The sequence below is a fragment of the Erpetoichthys calabaricus genome, chromosome 3, assembly GCF_900747795.2.
Source record: "Erpetoichthys calabaricus chromosome 3, fErpCal1.3, whole genome shotgun sequence".
Lineage (NCBI taxonomy): Eukaryota > Metazoa > Chordata > Cladistia > Polypteriformes > Polypteridae > Erpetoichthys > Erpetoichthys calabaricus.
In genome coordinates, this window is record NC_041396.2 from 179,131,976 (window position 1) to 179,159,163 (window position 27,188).

Genomic DNA, 27,188 nt, shown 5'->3' on the forward strand with positions numbered 1-27,188 from the left:
ATCTTGAGCTAGTAAACACAGTTTTCACAATCCACATCAAGTATTGAATTTCAGTATATAAAGGGTACCATTGGAAACTGCAAACAGTAAATGAAATGAAATATCTAATGGGTTAGTTTTAAAACTGGAAAACTAAAGAGTCAATTTGAACTAAAGGCAAATCTGCTGAGAATCTCCTAGTTAACAGTTCCTCAGACATTTAAACAATGAATACAATGTGAATTTCCCCTTGGGATTAATAAAGTATCTATCTATCTATCTATCTAAGGATAGAGCTGCCAGGGAAGAGGAAAAGAGGAAGGCCTAAGCGAAGGTTTATGGATGTGGTGAGAGAGGACATGCAGGTGATGGGTGTAACAGAACAAGATGCAGAGGACAGAAAGATATGGAAGAAGATGATCCGCTGTGGTAACCCCTAACGGGAGCAGCTGAATGAAGAAGAAGAAGAAGAAGAAGACTATATCTAAGGAGACAAATGCACCAAATTGCATAAAACTGTGTGAATGAAGCACAACTATAGTAATGAGGGAAACGAGATAGACTAGATGCAGCACATTGATTTAGAACTGCACTAAAACTAGAAAGACAAATCACACAGAACACTAAAAATGAAACACCTTGGAAAGTATTATGGGAGGTTTTAAGGAACAACTTGTGGTGGTCTGCAAACGAAAACCATACTCACTCTGCCAATATACTATTTAATACCACTTGTGGACAGAGTGAAAAAACATCCCTAGAGTGCACAGATGTGAAGCAAACAGAAGAAACAAATGGGGGGTGCAGGGTAAGTCATTAACTTCATTTAACTCACCTGAGGTTACAGTACCCAATACATGAAATCCAAAAGACCCATTCTTCTCAACAACTGATTGCTGTAATCACCATCTCTAGGGTGTGCTTTGGCTCTAAAACAGTACATGACACTTACGACTGGTTTTCCCACATAAATTAGGAACAGAGACAGAATAAATGACCATTGTTCTATTGCAGTTAGCGAGGTGTGAAATATTTGCTGTTTTACCTTGTACACATTGACAATGTACACATTGGTGCAAACAAGGAATTGCAAATAAGGAAAAAGACCAGGTTTTAACAAACAAAATTTATTTGAAATTAGCAAAGAAAGAGGTTTAAGCTGTGTTTGTTTTGTAGTTGATCATTGCTATTTAAGCCAGACAACGTTTGAGTTTAATAATAATAATGATGATTAGTGATGACCAAATCCAATGGATTTCAATTCACTGTGAGTTTGGCGAAATTGCGAAAATGTTTATGATCTTTGCCAAACTAAGTGAAAGGAATTGAAGTCAATGGGGAAGAAGGAACTGAACTAGTTTTGAGTGGATTATAATAGTGCAATGGTATTTTAAGTATTCATCAGAAAGAGTTTCAACTCAAAACACTAAGCCTTGAACTTTACAAAGGTCTAGAAACACAAAGTAGGCCTAGCCCATGAAACACTAAAGGAAACTTGCAGAAATGAATGTCCAAACCTACAAATCCTAAAATGGAGAGGGGAACCATAAAACCCCTTTAACAAAGGACAAAAACGTCTTAAACAATGTTTATTTAAAAATGGGAAGCTACCAAAAAAATCAAGTCCAAAAACAAATACAAGAACAAAAATTCACAGGACTTAGGAATCAAATATAATAAACCTATGAAACTAAAGGACAAAGGAATCCAAAATGAGCTGAATGACAAAAGCAGGAGTTAATGCTGAAGTATATCAGATGTTATATAGGTGGCCTGCAGCCCTAACTGTGGCATGGGGGTCCTTGTCTCCTAAGGCTCAACACATAAGATAAAAGGGTGACAATCAATAGAAGTAACATAAATATTTATAATTCAACACATTATAAGAAAGGTCTTAACAAAACATTAACATGAAGAAATAACCAAAAATAAGCAACAAAAGATAACAAAATGAACAAACTTAACAAAATAAGACGGGGAACAGGGACAAAATCCTAGAGCAACCACAATAGCCAGAAATTTGACAAGTTGAGAATGACATATACGTTTTGGGCAAGTGGATAAGCCAACATTACAGACAAACAGATGTTTACCAAGATCTAGTGGTATCAGAAACTTTGTGATGTTGTATATTTGTATTTTATGTTACTCCCTGTGTTCAACCATCCCTCATGTTGCTTATCATTTGTAAAATTCAGAGCACATTTACAACTAGCTTGGGGAGCTCAGCAGGCAATTGTTCTGATTCAGATAAACAGAAAGGCAGAAACAAATATTTGATGGACTGAAAGATGGAAGACAAAGTAAAAGTAAAAAATCCAGGGAGCAAAACAAAAGGAAAATCTTTGTTAGAAATGGATCGTCAACACCAGGAGAAGAAAATATCAACATGGCCAGTCCCAAAAAGCAATACAAACTTAAAGTTAACGAACTAATTCTTAAGTCTTTCAGAAGCTAGTTGTTATGTTTCAGTCAGGGTCCTCCCCTGACTAGGGTTCAAATCCTTGTTTCATGTCCTTTTTGTTCACTTTTGAATTATTTATGTGAATGTTACTTTTGTTAATTATTCACATAGTTCCTTATTTTTTTCTCTAAGCCTTTGTTATGTGCCTTGTGTTTTGTGGGTTCCCCCACTACCACTAATTACCCTCAGTCCTATAAAGGTGAAGGTTTCCCACAATTCTGGCAGTTCCATCAAATGTGCTTGGCATTTTGGTGAGTCTTTGTCTTTTAGTGTCCAATTTCTGCAATTCTTTGAATTTTTTAATATTTGGCTTTGTTGTTTCACCATTCTTTGAAGATCTGTATTTTCAGGCAACTCCTTCTAGCCTTTTTGTGCTTCACTGGGCTTTCTTTGTGACTCTGAGCATTTTTGAAAAATAAACCCTTTTGCCCTATTACTAGCTGGGTTTTGACACTCAGAGTGGGCTGAGTTATGTCCAATGTTATTTGGGACTCTTTTTGCTTTCTTAAAAGGTCTACGCCATTTCAGTCGTCTGAAGCACAATACTACCTAATTGTGATATTGTTTTCAGAATATCTAGAATCTTAGACACTTTCTGAAGCATGCTGATAGCTTGAATGCTGTTGCACCAATGATGTAATGTGAAGAGACTTCTTGGACACGCCTTGGACACAACCATAAAGAATGAGAGTAAAAATAAATTACTCAGATTTAAAACCTCGCTCAACAATTAACAAGACTAGAAGGAAAATGTATTTAGTTCATATAAATTAAACAAAGGAATACCCCAAAACATCTACTGATGATAAAGATGCTCTTATACTATGTTATATATTGTACTGGTTTGCACTGTTTACTCACAGCTAAAGGGACTGGGGCTCAATTTCCAACCCATTGATCAGCTATCTTGAGCCTTCACATTCTGTTTATGCCTTTTTCGGTTTACTTCTGTTTTTTTACTTTACTGTTTTTCCTCCCACATCTCAAAGATGTGCAGCTTAGTTTAAATAGTGACTCTAGTTTATCCTAGCAGGAGAGAGTGTGAGTTTGTGAATGAATATGCCCTACGATGTGTGGGTGTTCCATCTATCAAAAGAAAATCATTTTATTTGTTCTAAATTATACAGACAGAAATTTTAATGTAAATATGCACTCACCCGCCACTTCATTAGATACACCTGTTCAACAGCTTGTTAACACAAATATCTAATCAGCCAATCACACTGCAGCAACTCAGTGCATTTAGGCAGGTAGACATTCTCACGATAACCTGCTGAAGTTCAAACCGAGCATCAGAATGGAGAAGAAAGGTGATTTAAGTGACTTTGAATGTGGCATAGTTGTTGGTGCTGAATGGACTGGTCTGATTATTTCAGAAACCGCTGATCTACTGGGATTTTCATGCACAACCATCTCTAGTGTTTACAGAGAATGTTCCAAAAAAGGGAAAATATTCTGCTCCCCAGTTCCTATGTTTTCGTGCATACAGCAGTTCTCTGGAAGAAAATGCCAGACTGGTTCAAGCAGATAGAAAGGAAACAGTAACTCAAATAACCACTCGTTACAACTGACGTATGCAGGAGAGCATCTGACCTGAGTATTGATGCTGACCATGTCCATCCCTTTATGACTGCAGTGTACCTGTCTTCTGATGGCTAATTCCAGCAGGATAATGCACCATGTCACAAAGCTCAAATCATTTCAAACTGGTTTCTTGAACATAACAATGAATTCACTGCACTCAAATGGCCTCCATAGTCGTCAGATCTCAATCCAACAGAGCACGATTGGAATGTGGTGGAGCGGGAGATTCGCATCATGGATGTACAGCTGATAAATCTGCAGCAACTGCATGATGCTATCATGTCAATGTGGACCAAAATCTCTAAGGAATGTTTCCAGCACCTTGATGAATCTATGCCATGAAGAATAATGGCAGTTCTGAAGACAAAATGGGGTCCAACCCGGTAGCAAAGTGTACCTAATAAAGTGGCTGGACATTATATACTATATATACAGTATGTGTCAACATACAGTGTATATCTGAATAATTTCTCCTAAAATGCATAATTTTGTTGGTCTGTTTGTACAGAAAATTGTCCCATTGCCTATAGAAACTGACAGTGCCTTTTCAGCCTTAATAACAATTTTTGTATGTAGACTCATGCATGACACATCTGGGCCCTATTCAGGAATGTTTTAATAATGGTAGTTTACATGTAACACCGCTTGCTTCCCATACTTGCCAGCTGCATTCCATTTCTTGCTTGATGATTCCCAAGACCAGACCAGACCAAATCCATATTTCTGCCAAACACTATCCCTTGTTGAAATCACATCTGTCAGTTTGCAACCCCTCTCATTAGAATGGCATCATTAACAGCAACAAATCATTCTCCTCGCCATTAGTCAGAAACTAGTTAAGCCCATATGTGCCTTTGTTAACCTTAACAGACTACACTAATAACTCCTGCTGGCAAGTATTAGCAGAAACAATATTTTAGCATTAAAGTGTAACATTACTCATTAATTCATGTAGATATATTTTTATTAATAGCTTTAGAGAGATCAAAGGCTCATTCTGGGGATGGAGTTTTCTAGCCTATCAGAATAGACTTTATTTGTTATCTGATATTTTTAAAATTAGATGATGACATCATACAAATCTTTAAAATTTTAAAAGACCTTCATAGATGTTTAAGAGAAATCAAAATTGTTAGATGTTTAACAGAAATAATAACAAGCATGCTACAGAATATAATAGAAAGAAAATGAAGTTTATATGAGTTAAAATGTTTAAAAAATTAAAATAACTGGTCGTTAGAATATATTTTCTTGCAGTAAAATATTATATATGATATGTACAGTACAGTAACTGCTATATGTATGATGTGATATGTGTGACAGTCTACTATGAACTTGCCACTAGATTGTACAGCACATTTCTACCATGATAACCTATTACTCCTCTGCCACTCTAAGCAGAATACACCAAACATCAATAGAAGAGGGTAGATTATTAGGGGGCAGTGTACTTTGGTAAAAAATTTCCTTTTGTGAATATATACTTAGCTTTAATTTATTATGTATTTTGATTTTTGCATTCCTGACTAAATAAAAAAATAACAATAATCTGCATATGCATGTTTCCTTGCTCTGGAATATAGTGTTAACATTTTTACCATACTTACGCAGGAGTTTATTAAGTCACAAATCATCAGTGCATGCATTGAATTATTCATGTTACCATTCGATAATTGCTTCTCCATGGAGGCTATGCTGGAGAATAACACTTAATGTTTTTGTTATCTTTAGCATTATCTACACACACTGCATAAGAACATCGCCCATTTCCTCTGATGTCTGTCAATCAATAGCATCATTGATATTTTGCACATTCAGTGATCTTTTAATTTAGATTTGCTGGGCCACCAGTGTTCACATTTGTCATGTTTATATTAATCTTTGAATCCAACAGATTAAAGTATTATCTTGAGTGAACAATCTGGCATTGATCATTGAGCACTAAACTTACTGTACTAAAAAAAGAGGAACCCTTGACAAAAAGTCAGTATATCCATCCATCACAATTAAAATTTTGTGAAATAAAGTGGCACTAATAAGACAATAAAAAATGACTATCATTTTATGCAAATGCCCTTTATATGGTAGAATTGTATAACTGTAAAATTGGAATTAGTTTTTGCATGTTGCACAAATTGACAATACTGTATTTCTGTCTAAAGGAGAGGAAAATCATGTCTATCTATGAGAATCTATGAAAGAATCTGATTTAAAGTTTTCTGTCATTTTATATTCTGGACTAGTTTTCTTTCTTGTCAATATTTTACAGCATTTATAAAAAGTAAAATGTTTCAGGAAAGGTACTGGAAAATGTCTTTGACTGTCAGAGTTCACAGTTTTATTCATATTTTTATATTGTATCATACATTATACAGCTTGGCAAATATCACACCAATTCAGTATGGTATTCATTAATAAACAGAATAGTACAAGCACAAATATAGCTTAGCATTGGTTCTCTCTAACATTTCTTTTTCTAGACATAATGGCTGAAACTTGGTATTCAATTTCTTATTTAACCCTAAGTTGTTAAAAGCATAAGGTCTTTCAATATGTGTACGGGTTGTGACTTGTGAGGGTCCCTGTTATCAAGCCTTTGGGACAATAAGGAGGCATAATTGTTCTTGTAAGTGGCAAAAGTCATTCAAAAAATTAGACTCCATAAAAGCTGGATTGATAAATGAGTGCTCATTGTCTTCTGTCAAAGTTTCCTATATGATTTGTTCTTTGTGAAAGATTAGTTGCCTAACACAGGGTGAGAAATATAAAATGTACTTCTGTGCTTAAACCTATCAATATTATTTTAGTATCAAAATTCAGTGGTAATTTAATTTGCATAGGGATAATCATGTCTGTTTGTTTTTAATATCTAATGTTTAAAGCTCTGGTAATTTGTACGACTATTTTATGAGCTAATTTTTCCAATAGAAGATTGCTGAAAGCCTAAACCCATCCAGCCAGTACTGAACATAAGGACATATGAAATTTGAGAAATAAGAGAAGTCCATTCAGTTCATCAGACTCGTTTATGTACTGTAGCTAACAACTTATATATTCTAGTATCTCTTGCATGTACTTCTTATAGGTTGTCAAGGTTTCTGCTTCATCTACATGACTCAGTAGTTTGTTCCAAATTCCCATAAGTCTTAATGTGAAGAAGCACATGCTTACCTGTACTTCCTCTTAATTTCACCGGGTGACCTTGAGTATGTGATTTGACATTTAGTCCAAAGAATTTTTTTGATCTACTCATTGATTTCTTTAACAATTTCAAAGACATGGATTAGGTCCCCACACAGTCTCCCCTACTTGAAACTAAACAGATTTAATCATGTGAGCCTGTCAGAATTGGGCATGTCCTTAAGTCGTGGCAAGCACCTGGTTGCTCTCTTCGGTGCAATTTCAAGTGCTGCTATGTCTTTTTTGTAGTGTGGTTACCAGAAAAATCACACAATATGCCAGATGTGGTCTTATTAGTGAATTATGCAGTCTGAGCATAACATCCACTGATTTATTTTAAACAGTTTTCACAATATAACCTAACATTTTACATTATATTGGTCCCTTTTGCGCACTGATTAAATGATGAGTATGTCTTGTCTACATAAACTCCTAAAACCTTTAAAGATGTTGTTTCCTTTACGACAGTATCTCTGTTCTTGTATTTATAACTAACATTCATTTTGCCCATGTCTAGCACTTTGCGCTTTTCTACACAAGTATTTCACTAATTTGGAAGATTTTTGGGTCTTTGTGAATTGTTTTTGCAGCCTCACCAATTTTAGTATCATCAGTAAATTTCACAAGTTTACTAACTATAAGAGAAGTTATGTCATTAATATAAATTAGACAAAATAACTGTTCAAGGACAGACATCTGTAAGACTTCAATGATGACATCACCTTACGTGTAGTATTCATTCATCGTTATTATACTTTTTGCATCCCGTTAACCAACTTGAGATCTAGTTTTGTAGATTACATGTGATGCCAGTAGCACCTAGTTTCAAAATGAATCTTTAATGAAAGACCGTTGTAAGTAAATTATTATGTATGCTTTTGCTTCTGTCAACTATTCCAGTAGCTGGCTTTAAAAAATCTGATAGATTGGTTGTTTGGTTGGATCTTCCTCACAGAAGCCCATAATATTTTTTATTTGCACACTCTGTAGTATATGAATAGATAAATAGATAGATTTTTACAGAAACTAAAGAAATATCATAAACAAAGAGCAACAAGCTCCTTAAAAAAATCACAAAGTGTTTCATCACAGGTTAAACTCACACATAACACCTACTAAGTCCATGTACATCAACTTATATAACATGCATACTTTTAAGATACTGAAAGAAAGAAGGATGCTTACAAAAAAATGAACACTGAGAGAATGTGCCAATTTCCACATAAATTCTAATCAGGCTGAATATCATTCCAGGTCTCTTTTGGCTAATTCACTTTTTATCAAATTCTTTTTGACATACAGTACTGTGCAAAAGTTTTAGGCAGGTGTGAAAAAATGCTGTAAACAAAGAATGCTTTCAGAAATATAATAATAATTGTTCATTGTTATCAATTTACAAAATGCAAAGTGAGCGAACAAAAGAAAAATCTAAATCATATCAATTTTTTGTGTTACTACCTTTTGCCTTCAAACCAGCATCAATTCTTATAGGTACACTTGCACAAAGTCAGGGATTTTGTAGGATTATAGTCAGGTGTATGAACAACCAATTATACCAAACAGGTGCTAATGATCATCAATGTCACATGTAGGTTGAAACACAGTCATTAACTGAAACAGAAAACAGCTGTGTAGGAGGCTTAAAACTGGGTGAGGAACAGCCAAACTCTGCTACCAAGGTGAGGTTGCGGAAGACAGTTTCATGTCATGGCAAGATTGAGCACAGCAACAAGACACAAGGTAGTTATACTGCATCAGCAAGGTCTCTCCCAGACAAAGATTTCAAAGGAGACTGGGTTTTCAAGATGTGCTGTTCAAGCTCTTTTGAAGAAGCACAAAGAAACGGGCAATGTTGAGGATCGTAGACACAGTGGTCGGCCAAGGAAACTTAGTGCAGCAGATGAAAGACACATCAAGCTTATTACCCTTCGAAATCGGAAGATGTCTAGCAGTGCCATCAGCTCAGAACTGGCAGAAACCAGTGGGACCCAGGTACACCCATCTACTGTCTGGAGAAGTCTGGCCAGAAGTGGTCTTCATGGAAGAGTTGCAGCCAAAAAGCCATACCTCCGACATGGAAACAAGGCCAAGCGACTCAAGTATGCACGAAAACATAGGAACTGGGGAGCAGAAAAATGGCAGCAGGTGCTCTGGACTGATGAGTCAAAATTTGAAATATCTGGCTGTAGCAGAAGGCAGTTTGTTCGTCGAAGGGCTGGAGAGTGGTACAATAATGAGTGTCTGCAGGCAACAGTGAAGCATGGTGGAGGTTCCTTGAACGTTTGGGGCTGCATTTCTGCAAATGAAGCTGGAGATTTGGTCAGGATTAATGGTGTTCTCAATGCTAAGAAATACAGGCAGATACTTATCCATCATGCAATACCATCAGGGAGGTGAATGATAACATACAGCCAAAGTCATTAAGAACTATCTTCAGCGTAATGAAGAACAAGAAGTCCTGGAAGTGATGGTATGGTATGGTATCATCGAGTGTGTCTGGGATTACATGAAGAGACAGGAAGCCTACATCCACAGAAGATCTGTGGTTAGTTCTCCAAGATGTTTGGAACAACCTACCAGCCGAGTTCCTTCAAAAACTGTGTGCAAGTGTTCCTAGAAGAATTGATGCTGTTTTGAAGGCAAAGGGTGGTCACACCAAATATTGATTTGATTTAGATTTCTCTTTTGTTCATTCACTGCATTTTGTTGATTGATGAAAATAAATGATTAACACTTCCATTTTTGAAAGCATTCTTTGTTTATAGCATTTTTTCACACCTGCCTAAAACTTTTGCACAGTATTGTATGTTTTTTGTTTTACTTTTCAAATTCTACATTTTACAATACTGACCCAAATACCAGTAATAAGGTGACATGTTACATTTACAAAGTTTAGTTAGAACATGAAGACACAGTGATTAGTAGTGGAGCTATTGCACTATTAATAGTTTCATTTTTAGCCCACACACTTAATGTGCAATATGCACATTCTTAATTTGTCTAATTTGGTTTCTTGCCAAGGTATTGAGTTATCCTTCATATTCTAAAGACCTTGCATTTTAGGTTGATCAGTGACTCTTGTGAGTGTATTCTGCAATGGTTGTTTTCCACTTTGAGCCTGATGCTGTAATCTGATACTGGGCTATGCAAGTTCAGAAAATGAATGAGTGAATGTTTATACGATGGGCAGCATGGTGATTAACACTACTGACTCACAACTCCAAGATCTCTATTGGTTTCTTAGTTCAGTTGTTTTCTCTGCAGTGCTTCATACTCTTTTTTTTTGGCAAGAGCAGTTGCCCAGCCTTCCTTACACATGCCAAAGATGTGCATCTATGGTCAACTAGTCACTCTGAATTGGAGTGTAATGAGTATGACAAAGTGGCCAGTTATAGCACTGCCACATAAATTTATTTGCTGGTTTATCTTTTGTCTCTCTATTACATTATAACCAATGTGAACCCTGTCTCTGTCGGAGCACAAATGGAATATAGTGTAAGGCTTAAGATGGGCAGATTGGATATTTGTTATTAGGAAGGACCTTTCTGAGGTATTGGTCTGTTGCCACGATTTCCGGCAGGGTGCCATGGAAACAGATGTTAAAAAAGAGCGGGAAATGGCAGGAAGGGAAGAAGAAAAAACAGAGCCCGAGCTTTATGGTGAATGGGATAGATGTGAGCTATCTGAAGTCAGGAGAGAGATTGTTTCATGTGGAGCACCGAAGTCCTATACAGTTTGATGATGGCCACATTGAAGAAATCCCGATATACTGAATTGGACAGTTGAAAGGATCGAGATCTGAGTGAGCAAATAACAACTTTTATTCTGGGATAGCACGTCTGAAGAATGGGAAACATTGAGGGATATTTTATCTTATAAAGAAAATAAACTGTATGTGTTGGAAAAGGGGGTGGGCGGTTTCGGAATTGGCACATCTCTTGGGAATTTGTGTGATTTGTATATATGTCATTAATTACATTTTGATTCTTTGCTCCATTTCTCTGGGTCATTTTTGTATAAATCAATTTTATTAGTTGATGTAATCTTTTGGTGCCATAGGAAGGGTTCCGAAAGCAGTTTGGAGTCGACGTGCAATCCGTAATTAACACATCACTTTAAACGTGGTGAATCGTAGGGGTTGGGTTGTCATCTTCTACATGTCTTGTCCTCATTTTGTATATAAAAATTCTTGCATTTGCTTTTGTAACTTGTAGGCCTGCTTTGGATAAATGGGTTCAAAAAAGGGAAGACAGATGGATGTTTATAAGATATGATAGCTAGGTGTTTGGGAGTAAGTTTAATTACTATTTTCAAGCAGTTCCTAGACATTTTTCTTTTTTTCGTTTAAAAGTGTACATCAACAAATAACATTTTGTTCCAAGTTCAGGCTGACTGTTAAAAGCAGCAACAGAAGGCAAAAATAGACATGCTGAGACTGCTGATGTGCACTCAGATTTCAATGTGAATAATCTAAAAGAGAAAATGCCTGGCTGCAGCTTAATAAACAATACATTTTCATTTTCATTCTAAGGTCTTTCTCACTCCCTCCCAGCATGACAGCACTATGTTCTGAAAAATACTTCTTGCTAGGCATTAGAGGGTGAACAAACCTACACTTTTCAGGACCTAACATCATGCTTCCCTGTTATTCTTTTTTGTATAGGTCAAAGTAATTCAATATTTTTTCTGTTTTATCGGGATGTACTCATACTGCTTTTTACCTGACAGCACGTCTGCACCTGTCCCTGGCTGAAATTTCTGAATGCTGATGGCTTTATTATTGTATACTGCAATTCAAACTTATAATGCAAATACACTAGAATTTTCAACAGGGGTAGCAAGTATCAAATAAATTATTCAGTCTGCTGCAAGATAATCATAGATGTATGCATGCAAAAGGAATAAAGGGAAAAAAGAAATGTATAAAGAAATGAATATACAGTAAAGTTTACCCATATTGTTTTTTCACTAAATATCAAGCAATTTTATATGTAGCATTTCTCCTTGGAAGCAAGCAGCACCCTTTCTTGCATCATACTGTGTGTTAATTGAGTTTCAAAAACCATTATAATAGTTAAATAAGTGGGAAATCCATGATTAGTTTTTAAGAAATAGAATAAAATACTACATTTTGGCCCTATTTAAAAGAAAACACATGCAAACTTGAATTTATTGATTGATTGATTTATTTTCAACATCCAAAATCTGTGTTTGTTAGATTAATTTATTGTCTGGCCCAGCATGAATGCATGAGTGTGCCCAATGATTGACTGGTATCCATAAAGGGCTGGCTGTCAATGCAAGCAGGTCAGGCACTGGCACTCAATGACTGTGAACTTAGTCCGACCAGGTGGGTTTGGAAATTGATGGATGAGTTAATAAATGTAAGTATTTGCCAAATGAAAAAAATACATAATAATGATCAAGGTAATGGAGTACAAATCAGGAACTATCAATGTGCAGGATGCCATTCTATCACTGAACACACATATGCAATATTCACACTCATTCATAAAAGGCCATGTTAGCAACACTTATTGACCCACAGTTACAGTGCAGTCTCTGAACTGTGGAAGGATCCAATGTGAACAGATCACTTCATTGTAATGCCAAATAATATTTGTGGGGTAGTGATTGCTAATTGTTAAAATAAAATTGCTCTAAATAAGTTATTTTCCCATTCATCCTTCCATTTCCTGGAAAAGGAGTTGTGAGGAGCTACACCGTATCACAGACAACTTGGACCTAAGGCAGAAGATAATACAGGCAAATAAAAAATTCCATTCTATTGAAGTTCATATGTACACAGCAATACTTTCATTTGGCCAGCAATAAAGTTAAGATAATATTAAGTTGCAATGTTAGAGGAAAGCGGACTGGCTTGATACATCCTACACAGTAAAATCATGCAAATTTAACAAACACTGACTATGCCAATGACAAAGTCGATTTCAACCATGGCACTACCGAGCCTAACTTATAAAATTTGTCCACTACAGCAAAGTAAGTTTAAAAAAAGTAAGATCTTGCAGAATCATACAGCTATATTATTGTTTTAGCATAATTTTATTTATTTCCTTGAGCATATTTTATTTATGCTGACTACAATCCATCTGTAGCTGAATAAGGGAAATTCCTCAAACAGGGGTAATTTAATCCCTGCTGCTTTGCAAACTACCTCCCTGACAATGACTCAACCTGGAAAAATGGTGTGAACTGTTTAGAGAATAACAACAGGACTAATGCATTAATTACTCAATCCATTAATTGGTACAATTTTGATTAAATTCATTCCCTGAGTGTATAGGCTTGGTTTTGTGATAGCAACATTCAAAGGTTAAAAGTAGGTTTGAATTGCATAAAGGAAATAAAGAGGTCATAAACTGCAATGAACACTCAAACAGCAACGCACAATGCTCACTGTATTTTAAAAGAACATTTAACCAGCTTGTGTACAGAAAAAAAAATATCTTAAGTATCAAACCAAACAAGAAACTTATAAGCTTATATTGTATTGCAATGCTACACTGTTTTCAATATTTACCCAGTGCCTTGTTTTATAGATTTAATTTAACAAGACAAACTCAATGACTGAGCCTCAATCTGCATAAATATTTAGTCGATCCAATTTTTCTCCATCCCTAATTAATTAGTCAACCTGAATAAGCAAGCATGTGGACATAACTGTGTAAACTCAATTTTCTGACTAACAAAACATGGAGATCGTCTAGATGAAATATAAGACACTTCCAAAGTATTTAACAATTTTTAATTTTTTTTTTTAATCAGGCAAATGTATTTGAAAACGCATATCTTATAATACAGTATATGCCTGATTTAAACAGTCTATGTTGCAAATCTTAAGAAACACCTTTGCTCATTTCCACATCAGCATAACAGATACACAGGGCAAGTGCACAACCACCAACTCGAGAATTACCAGGGTTCTGCTTTTATCTAGTAGTACTGTATTTGATTGAATTCTCCAGTGTTATTTTATGTAATTGTTTATATTTTCCTGTTATTTAGTGAGGGTTATAAAATGTATGCTTTAATACACCGTGAAATTTTCTACCACATTATAATGTAAAAATAATATGCTATTCATAAATTATAATATTTAAGCTTATTTCAAAGGACAGTAATATACATTCCCTCTTGATATTTGCTTGAATAACAATGGTTGAATTTTGCAGTACTTATCAAGGTGTGTTGTACGTTACGTCTGACATTTCACAGAATAAACCAGGAAGGTAAATACTGAAAGGCATAAAACTTTGCCAGAAAGGTCCTTGAATTTATATTTCAGACCAAGGGGAACATAGCAAACTTTATTGTAGCATTAAGATCAATCTTATTCTAACCTTTAAAATGCTAACTTTTTTTTTTTTTGGTTGCCAAAATAGTTACAGTATATGTTTCTATTTTCTGTCATCTTCATTTATTTAAAAAAATGAATATATAATTGTTTTCTCCGCAAAAGGCACAAAACTCTTCCAGCATTCCAAATTGCTGATTAAGTACATGATTTCTGTTTATTCATATTTAGGGTCATTAGAGTCATTAATCAGCATATGCATTGCTTCTGGAGTTACAATTTTGCTTACCTGTAAAATTTTGTGACTATTAATATACACAGGAAAATGTCTGCTTCTTCAGATAACATTCTGTAACTTGCTGTTTGGGTCTCGGTTGCTGAAAAGATGCTGCAGCATACCGTAGGTTACTGAACAAATACTGATGTTCATGCTAGTAAGGCAACACGTGAGGATAATATGCTACGTTCACTTTTAGATGAAAGGTTGGCACTTTGCAGATATCTATACCTTTTACCAAAAGATAGAGAGATAAAAATGATATCGTTCATGGTACCTTTGAAATAAAATTACTTGCCAGTTTATCTTTTTTTTATCTTAGTCCATTTTTTAATCCCTTCAGCTGCCATAAAATTTAAATACCATCTTAAATCTCCGCAGTATCCTGTCAGTTTTTATTTAATGTGGGCTTGTAATAAAGCCTTAAAGAAAAATGATGAATAGTGAAAAGTCATTGATTTAGCAGCTGTTAAAACTCGTGTGTGGTGTGTGAGAACAAGCATTTGAAATATTCTGACCAAGGTCAGTGAGGGTGCAAAAAAAGTCTATGCAGGGGACCCCTGCAGTGAAAAATATTTCAGCATGTAACCTTGTAGTTGACCTGGTGTTTATGAAATGAATAACTACAGATTTCTCCCCTCTGAGTGAGAGTAATTCCTGTACTAGAGTGCCAGTTGGCACAACCATAGGACAATGAGACCTTTGTCAAGAATTGTAAGGCTGGAGATGAGGAGTTATCTCATGGAAAAGTGTAAGAAGGCACAGTATATATCTCTGTTTATATAAAAAAAAACATTCAGGAACTGCTTTAAGAATAACCGTGGTGAGAGATTACTCTGTGGGGTAGCCTAGTCACCAAAACTGTTGGATAATCAAAAGCAGCAGCTTGTTGTTGAAATAACAAACTCTAAATTTAATAGTCATATTTTACAGTCTGTCATTTTGTTATATTTTCTTATAAGGGTGGCTCTTAGTTTAGTGTTCAGACTATTCTTTTAGTAAATTACTTAATGACATATGATTATCAGTCACGTCTTTGAGGCCATATTTTCACAATAATAAAGGTCCAGATTACAGGCAAACAATTTTGTTTTTTTTATATTACAGTATATGAAACGCTGCTGCAGCAGACATACACACTCTTACAGGCAGGAAAGATAACAATAACGTAAGTAAAAAAAAATCACAAGCCAGCTCTAAACTCAATAGGTCATAACAGCAATGTCCCTGGAGTATAGATTCTAAAAAATTATATGAATCAAGGTTCACACCAAAATGCTTGAAGTTGCTATTTCTGCAGCGGTCCAGACCTCAGTGTAGTCTACCTAAATAAGTTCATAGAAGACAGACCAGAGCTCTTCCTAATCACATTCTTCTGGCTGCCTAATTGGATAAAATATAATCATTTGGCTACATTTGCTTCTGGAGGATTTCTTCTTTCACCCCTTATAACACCTTCATTTCTTTTCCCAACACTTCTGTGCACTCTGCATTATATTACAATACTACACAATATCTAAGTGCTTGAATGAATTAGTATCCTGCGCAGGATTGATTCCTGTCTAGCACTCCTTCTCCATTCTTTTTATTTAATTTTTGAGTACATTACTTATCTTACTTCCATATCACATTACATCATTGATAAAAAATGCATGAGCTTCAGGGACTTTCTATAAACTTGCTTAATAAGCTTCTCTGAAGAAGCACAATTACTTATCCTGTTTATCATGCAGGAGTGCTTTGTAGAGGTACTTTGAAGGTCATCCATGGCCAAATTCATGCATTGGGAGGCTAATTGGTTAATTTCAAGTTGCAAATCAGCTTTATATGTCTGCTTTCATGTCACTGCATGCTCATCCACAGTCAGGATGAGTTACCACTAACCCTCAGTCATCTAATCAACAAACATCTCAAAAGTCAAAATTCCTAAAAACCTGAGACCAGACAAAGTAACTGAGAAACTAAGAATGACTGAGAATAATGAAGGTCAGAGACCAGTTAACTTTTTTAAATTGGGAGGCAACTGCACACATTCATATGACCCAAGGTAAAATGCACATAGTTAAGTGATCAGAAGCAAACTACATGAGTGGAGTTATTATGGTTTAGCTGGCAGAAAAAAAATATGGTGGTGTTTTTGCAATGATTAAAAAAAAGAAAAACGTTAAAAGGAAATGAGAGACAAAATGTAGTCTGAGACAGCCATTGGTCTGACTCCAGAAGGAAAACTTAAAAGTACTAAATGTGCAAAACTCTGAGTGAAGAAAAACATGCTAAACTATAACTCCCTAATATCAACGAATGAAAAGATTCAATCATCATATTAGAATGTTCAGTCGGTAGTTAGTTAGCATATATCTCTGCAACTGTGACTGTGTCTGGCTATAACTAAAAGAGAACCCCTGGAGGTTTGTTTTTTTTTCCGTGAAGCAGCTGAGTTGACTTTTTGTTTCCTTCTGTCTCCTATGTTGTCAACTGGCCATAGTTCAACAGTTAATTAATGGACAGATATTGTTAGGTTCCATTTATATTTAGCCGATTTGTCATTACTCAACTTTTATCCATGGTTCGTGTTAGACTTCCCAACTGCAGCTCCTGATATCATTGTTGGACCATACCAGTTTAAATGATGGAAAATTGCTGGCCATGTCACAGTTAGTGATCACACGCTGATCTTCTAGCACAGTCATGCGTGTCCCTTTTTGAGACAGCCAATAATATGCCTAAGAGATGGTGCCAGGCAAAGCATTAACAGCTACTTTGAGTTGTGTCACAATCACTTCCATTTTGGTCTTTTTTTCCATTCTGTCGTGATTCATAAATCACAAGACATCAGACAGAGGAGCTTTTTGTTCTGTTTGTTAGGTTCCTTTTTCATTGTCATTCCATTATGTAGTTTCGGATGAGCATTCATTTGTTGTTAGCTCTCATGAACACAGAACTCTACAACTAAAGACAAAATCAAAACTGCTTGATTTTGTTGGAACAAGTTGTGGACTAGTCGGAGTGAGTCGCTGAGCATGTCATATCACGGAACAGGCTTCATGGAATCCTGTTGACAATTGCCTGTAAAATTATGTAAATGAAGGCTACAAGGTTATTATCATAAACTAAAATGAAGACTAAAACTATTAAAGAAGAAACATTCTTGCAAAGTTAAGCAAAATAACTAACAAAACCAAGAAGAAAAACTAAAGCAATACAAAATGATTATAGCATCTTCTTCCATAATATATAACAATATGCTCCTTCTATACCACAGAATAAATGTGCTGTAAAAAGTGCTTAGAAATATTGAGCATAAAGGGAAGTTCCAAAGAATATAACTGTGTGATCATGTGAGAGGCCAGGATTTAGGTAGTACTGTTTTTTCCATCTTATTTTCTAGGTTTAATGGGTGGCACTATTTTTATTAATGTGGTGAAATCCCTGTCAGCTGTTTGAAGGATTGTGAGAAAGAAGTGTTTTCCAGCGAAGAGAACAGGTGTGTATGATACTGCAGTCAAATCCAAGGTGTAACAGCTAGAGAAAGAAAAGATAGGTGGAAAGATTTTAGGCATTCTGAGAGTGTGTTATTTTGATGGTGCTTATGTGACCCAAAGAATGAAAATCTGCACAGATCCATTTTAGCAAGAAACTTCTGTGACAAAGGCATTTGGTCTTACAGGCTGTATTACCGTAGTCTTTCCCTCTACTTACCCTTTACCTGTTCTCTCAAGGGTAAGTGTTCTTGTCAGGTTTGTTATTGGGTTGGTCTTCTGTTGCACTTTAAGATGAACACACACATACATAGCCATACACATACACACAGACCCTAATCACAACAGTGCCCCATGAATGACACACACACACTGATTAACCTTTAGCACTTTAAACCACACAAGTGCTTTAGGTATAACACAGCCTGTCACTCAGCACTTCAAGAGGCTTACTTATTATCGGCACAAACAACATACAATGTTTTAATGATATCTCAGACCTAAATATTACTTTTGGTCTACAAGAATACATTTAAACATACAAAGACTCAGCACTCTTGACTATAGGCCACTTATCAGCCAAGAATACCTTCTTTACGTAATGTTCCTACTATTGAGTGGAGCTCTCACTCTCAGCCTAATAAACCTCAAACCTCACAGCACAAAGGTAATGGCAAATCTCCAGCTGCACCAGGTGCTCAAAGAAATCTAACTTATTATTTCAATCACTCTATAGACATTAAGACAAAACATAGAAAGTTAAAAGCAGCATGGTATTACAAGAATAATAATAATACAACTGGAACAAAGAATAATAGAAAATAGGTACTGATAGGAAAAAGCTTATGAAAAACAGTAGAAATGACAAGGATGAATGTCACAGGGTGGTGTTTGTTTTAGCAATTAACGTTCATGAAAATGCTGTTAACTGACGATCGGATGAAAACTGGTCATATGTGTCTTTGTTGTCTTCTCTGGCGTCGCTCTTTCATCATTGCTGTTTCTCTTCTTCTTTGTTGCTTTCAAATGAGGCATATTTATTATAAAGTTTAAAGGCCGTGGTTTCACAACACATAAATGTTCCATGCACCTGATTGGCTGGCTGTCAATATGATGAATGAATTTTGCTCAAACTCTTTAATCTATCTTTTCCCAGATAATAAAGTTTTTTGATATTGCCTCATGTCCTAATTTCCCAGACTGTAAACCAAATTGTTGTCCCAGATGTCCATCCATAAAGTAATCAATAGCCAAAGGCATGGCTCAGTCTTCCATTCCCAGGCTGTAGTACCAATTTAGCACTGTTATAAAAGTGAGGTGTAAGGGAAGAGGATATGCCTTTTATTATAATGCCTCTTACATCTGAATTCATCTTGTTGGGATTGAGCAAAATATAATAATAAAAATGAAGAGAAAAAATTGTAGATTTTATACACCATATCACCAGCAAACCCCCTTCTTTTCTTCACCGGTTGCCACAAAATTTCATTATGTCACATCTTGAACAAAGAATGACATCGTGTGGATTGGTTATTTAAAACAGGATCACATGTTAACTGGCACCCAAACTTGGTAGAAATAAAGGAACAACCTTGCAAGAGAGTTCAATTCTTGAGCAATCTAGAGAGAAAAAAAAAGATAAAGAAACAGGCTTTGTCTGGTGCATGGTTTTTGACCATTAGTTTTGCTTTGCCCTAATGCTAGTTTGTTTTTCTCAGACTTTATTGTTTTGAACTATACCATTGTCACCCAGTTTTAAACTTGCCGTTTTAAAAGTACTCTCTGCATGTGATGTTTTGGGTCTTCTCCATACTCCTTGGCAGCCTAAAACATGGAACTTGTAATATCCAAGGATGAGCCAGGCAATGAGGACAGACACAGTCAAGAGGTAGGTGTGAAGTGTATTTGTGATTTTATTCTTCTCCACAAGGCCACCAACCACATGCTTCCCATCACAGCGTCCTTTCTTTGATCTCTCCTGTCCTGCTTTGGCTATACTCTTATCATGGGTGCAGCACCTAAATTACAACCTGCAGAAAGTAAATGAGGCAACCAATCATGAGCTAGCACAATCAGCCCCAATCACCCATTTAAACATCCATGGGCTGCCAGAGCATACAAATCCACAGAGTTCAAGCTGCACCATTTTTAGTTATGGACCTCTCATTGCACTGCCACTCTGTAAACCAATTTACAGTAATGATTAATATTCTAATAGACTTGAAGTTAGGGTCATCTACTTATACTTTTTTTTCCATAAACTGGAGAATTATGAAGAAAATTGTGCTGTGCTGCATGAATACAACCATAACAAATATACTTGTTATGCATGTATTATAAATATATTTATTACTTTGGAAATACAGCGGTGGGCTGGCGCCCTGCCCAGGGTTTGCTTCCTGCCTTGCGCCTTGTGTTGGCTGGGATTGGCTCCAGCAGACCCCCGTGACCCTGTATTTCGGATATAGCGGGTTGAAAAATGGATGGATGGATGGAAATACATTGTTCTTTTTTATATACATTTTCATAGTATTTCAAATATCCACCTTACATTATTAAGTTTTTCTTCCTTTTTCAACTTTCTGTGGCAGTTTTTACATAAAAGTGTGTCAGTGGTAAATAAATACATGTTAATGATTTCTTTAATAGGCCCCAAGTTGCTCAATTATGAACTAGATGCTACAATATCAGTGTAGATTGTGCTTCTGCAGAGGATCCTCGGGAATGATTTGCAGTGCCTTGTGTAATTCTCATTTGCTGTAAAATAAGCTCATTAGCTTTATGGCATATTTAAAAGACTATTAGTACAGTGTAGCTTTCAAAAATGCAGATTTTTATTCTTTGCGAATTGTTGAAGGTATTTGTGTAAACAATAAGATAAAAATAATATTTTAAATTAAGGTTATGTCTACTATACAGTAGTAATGCCCATGCATGAAAATATATACTGTATTTCATGGGGGTATCCGTAAAGGAGACATACTCTTTTGGTCAAAATTTATGTTATTTGTGATCTGAACATTTCCTATGTCTCTACCCACAGTACACATAAAGGACATAAAGGGTGCCATTACAAAATGCAGAATAATCAGCGACAGCTCTGTCAACACACCAATCCAAATGACATTTGATGGGACTACATTTTAAAAGCAAAATACTATAGGAGAGTCAAGGATTAAGCTTTTGCTCTATGTTGTTCAATAATATCAAAATACGCCTGCAAGAAGACTGACTGTGGATTCCTAAGGTACAGGTATATTCTTTTTGCTCTGAATGCTGAACTGGGAAACACTGGGTCATTCTGCATTACATTAATGTCAGAAAAGGATATTGAGGGGAAAGCAAAAGGGAAAAACGGGGTCTTCCTAATCAAAAGATATATTTGTTACTCTGTAGTCTACAGCTGTGGCCAAAAGTTTTGAGAATGACGCAAGTATTGTTTTTCACAAAGTCTGATGCTTCAGTATCTTTAGATCCATTTGTCAGATATTTCTATGGTATACCGAAGTATAATTACAAGCATTTCATAAGTTTCAAAGGCTTTTATTGACAATTACATTGAGTTTATGCAAAAAGTCAATATTTGCTGTGTTGGCCGTTCTTTTTCCAGACCTCTGCAATTTGCCCTGGGCTGCTGTCAATCAACTTCTGGGCCAAATCCTGACTGATAGCAGTCCATTCTTGCATAATCAATGCTTGGAGTTTGTCAGAATTTGTGGGGTTTTGTTTGTCTACCCGCCTCTTGAGGACTGACCACAAGTTCTCAATTGGATTAATGTCTGGGGAGTTTCCTGGCCATGGACCCAAAATTATGATGTTTTGTTCCCCGAGCTACTTAGTTATCACTTTTGTCTTATGGCACAGTGCTCCATCATGCTGGAAAAGGCATTCTTTGTCAGCATACTGTTCTTGGATGGTTGGGAGAGGTTGCTCTCGGAGGACTGAAGACTGAAGTGGCAAACTTTGTGAAAACCAATACTTACTGTATGTCATTCTCAAAACTTTTGACCATGACTGTAAAACAATGACACGGTGTAGTGACATCAGGCATGGGAAAGAAAGCATGCGTGTCTGCAAATGGAAGTTTACTCAATTATTTGGACTGGGTAAGGAAAGGAGTGATATTAAACTTTCCTTTCAATATATCAGATATCATTAATCTTACATGACATAACCATTGTTAATAAAAATGTATATATACTGTATATATAAAGTCTTTGTGCTAGAAAAAGTGTGACAGCCATTTCTGAAGCATTTTAATATTTATGGGAAGAACAGAAGAAGTTGATGTACCTTTAGTGCATGTACACTCGCACACACTGGTACAATTAAGCACAAAGTAGAAAGTAACCCTGGTGAGGATGCTAGCCCACTCCAGGCCACACTCATGCACATCCATATTCTGTCATGCTGGGCCAGTTTAGAGATACCAATTATCCTAACATTCAAGAATGTTATGATCATAATAAATAAGTTTAAGGTCCTTAAATACTAACATTTGTTTATCACCTCTACGAGTCACACAATATATACTGTACCTTCCCTTTAATGTCAATTTATAATTTTTCAGTGTACAGGTATATATAATTTGCAGATTCTATCGTTTATAGTATTACTACACTCCAAGACACTCCATATCATGGTTTATTGTAATCATAACACTAGGACTAGGTCCTACATCAGATGGGTGAATGTGTTCCACAACAAAATTGCTTTATTAAAAATTAGAAATAGGGACTAAACAACATGTTTGTCAGAAACTATTTCTTTCATCAAGTCAGCAGGCACAGAGAATAAAAAATGGTTATATTTAGTTTTGAATCTTGCTGTCTTGTATGATATGCAGCCATATGGTATTTTTTCAATACACGAAAAAATTATCTCATCTTAAAAATTAATTTACTCTACTTGACAGTTTTATCTGCCTGAAGCACTACATAAGACAAAGTCTGTTTCAAAAAGTTCCAACAAGTTAATTAAATGGTCTCTAACTTTAGCATTACACTTGTGGATTTGCTTATAAATATATCTCAATTTCAGTCAGTCCAGCAGTGTAACCTATTAGAGGTTAGTGATGTACCAGATGTGACAAATGAAATCCACTGGAAGGGTTTTGGCTGAGATAAGGGTAACCCCCCCCCCCCCCCCCAATATTACTTATGAGAAAAATCAAGCTATAGATAGAGTTTTGTATTTTAATCTGATAAACACTAATTAAGTCCTCACATTTTCATTGTCAACAAGTCAGAGAAGCTTATTCTATCATGTAAATGCTGAAGTAGGTAGTGGTCACTGCATTAAGAAAAAATTCCTGCTAGGAAGCAAGAGCAAGAGTCTTCTACTTCTTCTTTCGGCCACTTCTGTTAAGGGTCGCCGCAGCAGATCATCTTTTTCCATAACTTCCTGTCCTCTGCATCTTGCTCTGTCACAACCACCACCTGTATGTAATCTCTCTATTATAAAAAGAAATCCTGTCCCCTGTCCTGATAGTCTACGATACGTGATCTTCTCGGAAGATAATTTAAAGACCCGCGAGACGAAAGAGACCTGCCACAGTGTGTCTCACGGGAACATAGAACGAGAGTCTTGCAAGACACACCCTACTTACAAGCAATATCAAAAAAAACAAATCAGTAGTGTAAAGGCAGCACACACAGCCCCAGGGCTCTCAGTGCATATAAAATGTATAAGGTCAATACGGTAGAAATGAATAGGGTAGAAATGAAACGTCAATGATTAAACGAAGAAGAAAGAAAAGCACGGAAAAAAGAGACCCAAAAGCGATGGAGAGAAAAAAATGCTAAAAGAAAAACAATAATCTAGGTGCAAATTTAGAAAATAAGGAACGTGATGATCAGCCCGGAACAAGTGGAATAGAAAAAAAAGCATGTCCAATCGGGTGCGGAGAAAAGAGACTCAAATGTGTTGGACAGAAAAAAGAGCAAAAAAGAATAATCGAGGTGCAAATTCAGAAAATAAGGAAAGTAATTATCAGCCCGGAACAAGTGGGATTGAAAAAAAAGCACGTCCAATCCGTCTTAGAATTAAAATACAATGAGTAAAAGACAAAGTAGAACTTCATAAAGACGTTTACAAATGTTGACGCTAAACACATGCAGAGCAGGTTAGAGACTATGAAACCAGGGAAATTAGAAAGGCTCAAAAAAAACAAAAAACGGCGCTATACACATGTGGAGAAAGCTGCGACAGCAGCTACCCCAAACGAATGCAAGCAGCGTTATACATCCTGCAAGAAAGAATTCAACCACGCCCGTGGCCAGAAATAAAAGACAGGTATTGCTTTTACAACGTCACGCGAGACCAGGCAGTGAGCCATCATTTAAAACAAGTCAACAGACCTCTAAGCTAGCAGTTGTTGGATTGCTTTTGGCAGGCAAGCATCATGTGCTCAGAGCTCTTAAAACAACGACATGCGACAGGCAGAAGAGGCAGCTAGCAAGCAGCAAAAAGACAGCATATGATCCAAAGGCATATCCTTAGCGTACGTTCAGCCGCAACACCCTTCACAACACGAGCAGTATTATACGTCTGGAAAGAAAGAGATGTAACCTTGCGCAGGGCAGGAAATAAAGAAAAAAGTATTGTTTTTACAAAAGTTTTTAAAGTAAAAGTGAAACTAATGCATAAGTAACAAGAAAATAACAATCTCTTTAAATTGTAGATTGCCTGCCTAAGGTAAAGTCATCCCTGATGAATGGGGACGTGGGAATAAGGGGTCCTTTCATCGGATTAGCGCTATTTCAGATGTTGAATGGCAAAATGGGGGAGGCCGCTTGATGAATGAGGTCTCCAGGACTTAAAACAAATCCAAATCATATTATGTGATATCAACTAATGTGAAATTCTACTCCGTACTTCTAGAATTTTTATTTTTATACTGTATTGAGGATTTATTCTGTTCTATGTATTGTACTGTACGGCTCAGAATTAAAAGACAATGAGTAAAATGACAAAGTAGAACTTCATAAAGATGTTTACAAACGTTGGAGCTAAACACATGCAGAGCAGGTTAGAGACTATGAAACCAGTGAAATTAGAAAGGCTAAAAAAAAAAAAAAAAAAAAAAACAGCGCTATACACATGTGGAGAAAGTTAAAGATATGAAAGTAGGAAAATTAGAAACTATAAAAAAAGAAAGTAAAGATCGCAGTAGCGCAAACAAACAAACTGCCTCATTTAACTATGCACCAGTCTAACTTTGGTTTTGCACAATAATTACTACACTATTGCACCTTAACACTTAATTCTACCTTATTCACATAATTTTACTTATTTATTATGTTCTACTATACTGATATCTTTCAGTCTATGACTTTTTGTTAATTTAACTGATATTCTTCTAACTTTGCACAGTTTTTGATAAGCGGATCAGGATGCATTTCACTGCGTGTTGTCCTGTATAACTATGCATGTGACAAATAAAGAATCTTGAGAATTTCAAAAACGGAGTTTACCGCACATGCATTTATTGGTTACTTTGTTAGTGTATATATATTTATCTGTCTGCTTATTGAAAAAGCTACATTTACCCCAGGAGTTAAAAACGTTCTGTCTAGCCCTTGTACAAAAACCTAGACAAAAGCTGGGGTATCACCTTGGTAAACCCATGTACTTTTGGAACTGTGAGAGGAAAATAGCACGACTTTACAGACAGGAGTCCAATGCAGAACTCTACTTACTTTTTTACTTTGTAAAAAAAAAATGATTAACTGCTGATGATATAGATCGTTTTGTCTGTGCTGAAATTCCAAACAGAGAAACCTGTCCTGACCTCATTAAAAAGATTCAGTATATTGTGACTTGCAAGATTACAAATATTGTTTTTACAAAAGTTCTGAAATAAAAGTGAAACTAATGAAATAGCAACAATTCAAAGAAAAAAAAAATCTTAAAAGTGTGTATCCGGAAAACCAAACACGGGGGTTGGCGAGCGAAGCGAGCAGGGGGCAAAGCCCCCTAGTAGAGTAAAATAAACAAAAGTCCCAAGATGACATTCATTTGAATCTTTGGAAAAAAATGCTTCGTGCACATAAACCCAAACTGATTTTTTTACATTATACTGGACATGGGAACATGAGATAACAATGAAGTCAGTCAGTCATTGTCTAACCATTTAAGTCCTGAACAGGGTCATGAGGCCCAGCTAGCACGGGACGTAATGCAGGAGGAAACACTACACATGGATGACAGTCCATTACAAGGTGAACACACACACACCTTCTATCAGCACACTAAGGCCAATTTAATATAGCCAATCCACCTCCCCTGTATGTCTTTGGACTGTGGTAGGAAACCAGACCCAGGATGCAAACCCGGATCTCCTAACTGTGAGGTAGCAGCACTACCCCTGCGCCACAGTGAAGTGTAACATATAAAGAGGCAAATAATACATTTGTAATTGTTACTGATACTTGTGTAAAAAGAATGTACACTGATCATATTAATATAGCAAACAAACAAATTTGAATATTTTATGCTGTACATAGTATTGGTAGTTGTACTCTTCTAAACCTTGCCTTGCTATAACAATCCACCTTAGTAAAAGGAGAAGTGTCTGTTTGTCTGTCTCTATTCCCATCCCATTGCTATATCTCTGTCATTCCAAAATATGGCGCATCACAAATATTGTAAGAAATAAAATGCATTGCATTTGTCATTCCAATAGGTTGCACATCAGACATTAAGACTGCTTTTGCAAACCCTATACCAAATGGGTTTTAACAGAGACACATACATTGCACAGACTATTGCTTGTCATACCAGGGTTATAGTTCAGCTGATTAAACAACTTGAGACTCAAATGCCGGAATCGAAACAGCAGCATGCATTTGTCACTGCATTGATTTCTTGACTCACTTTTATCCTTTGCACTTTCTATTGATAAGA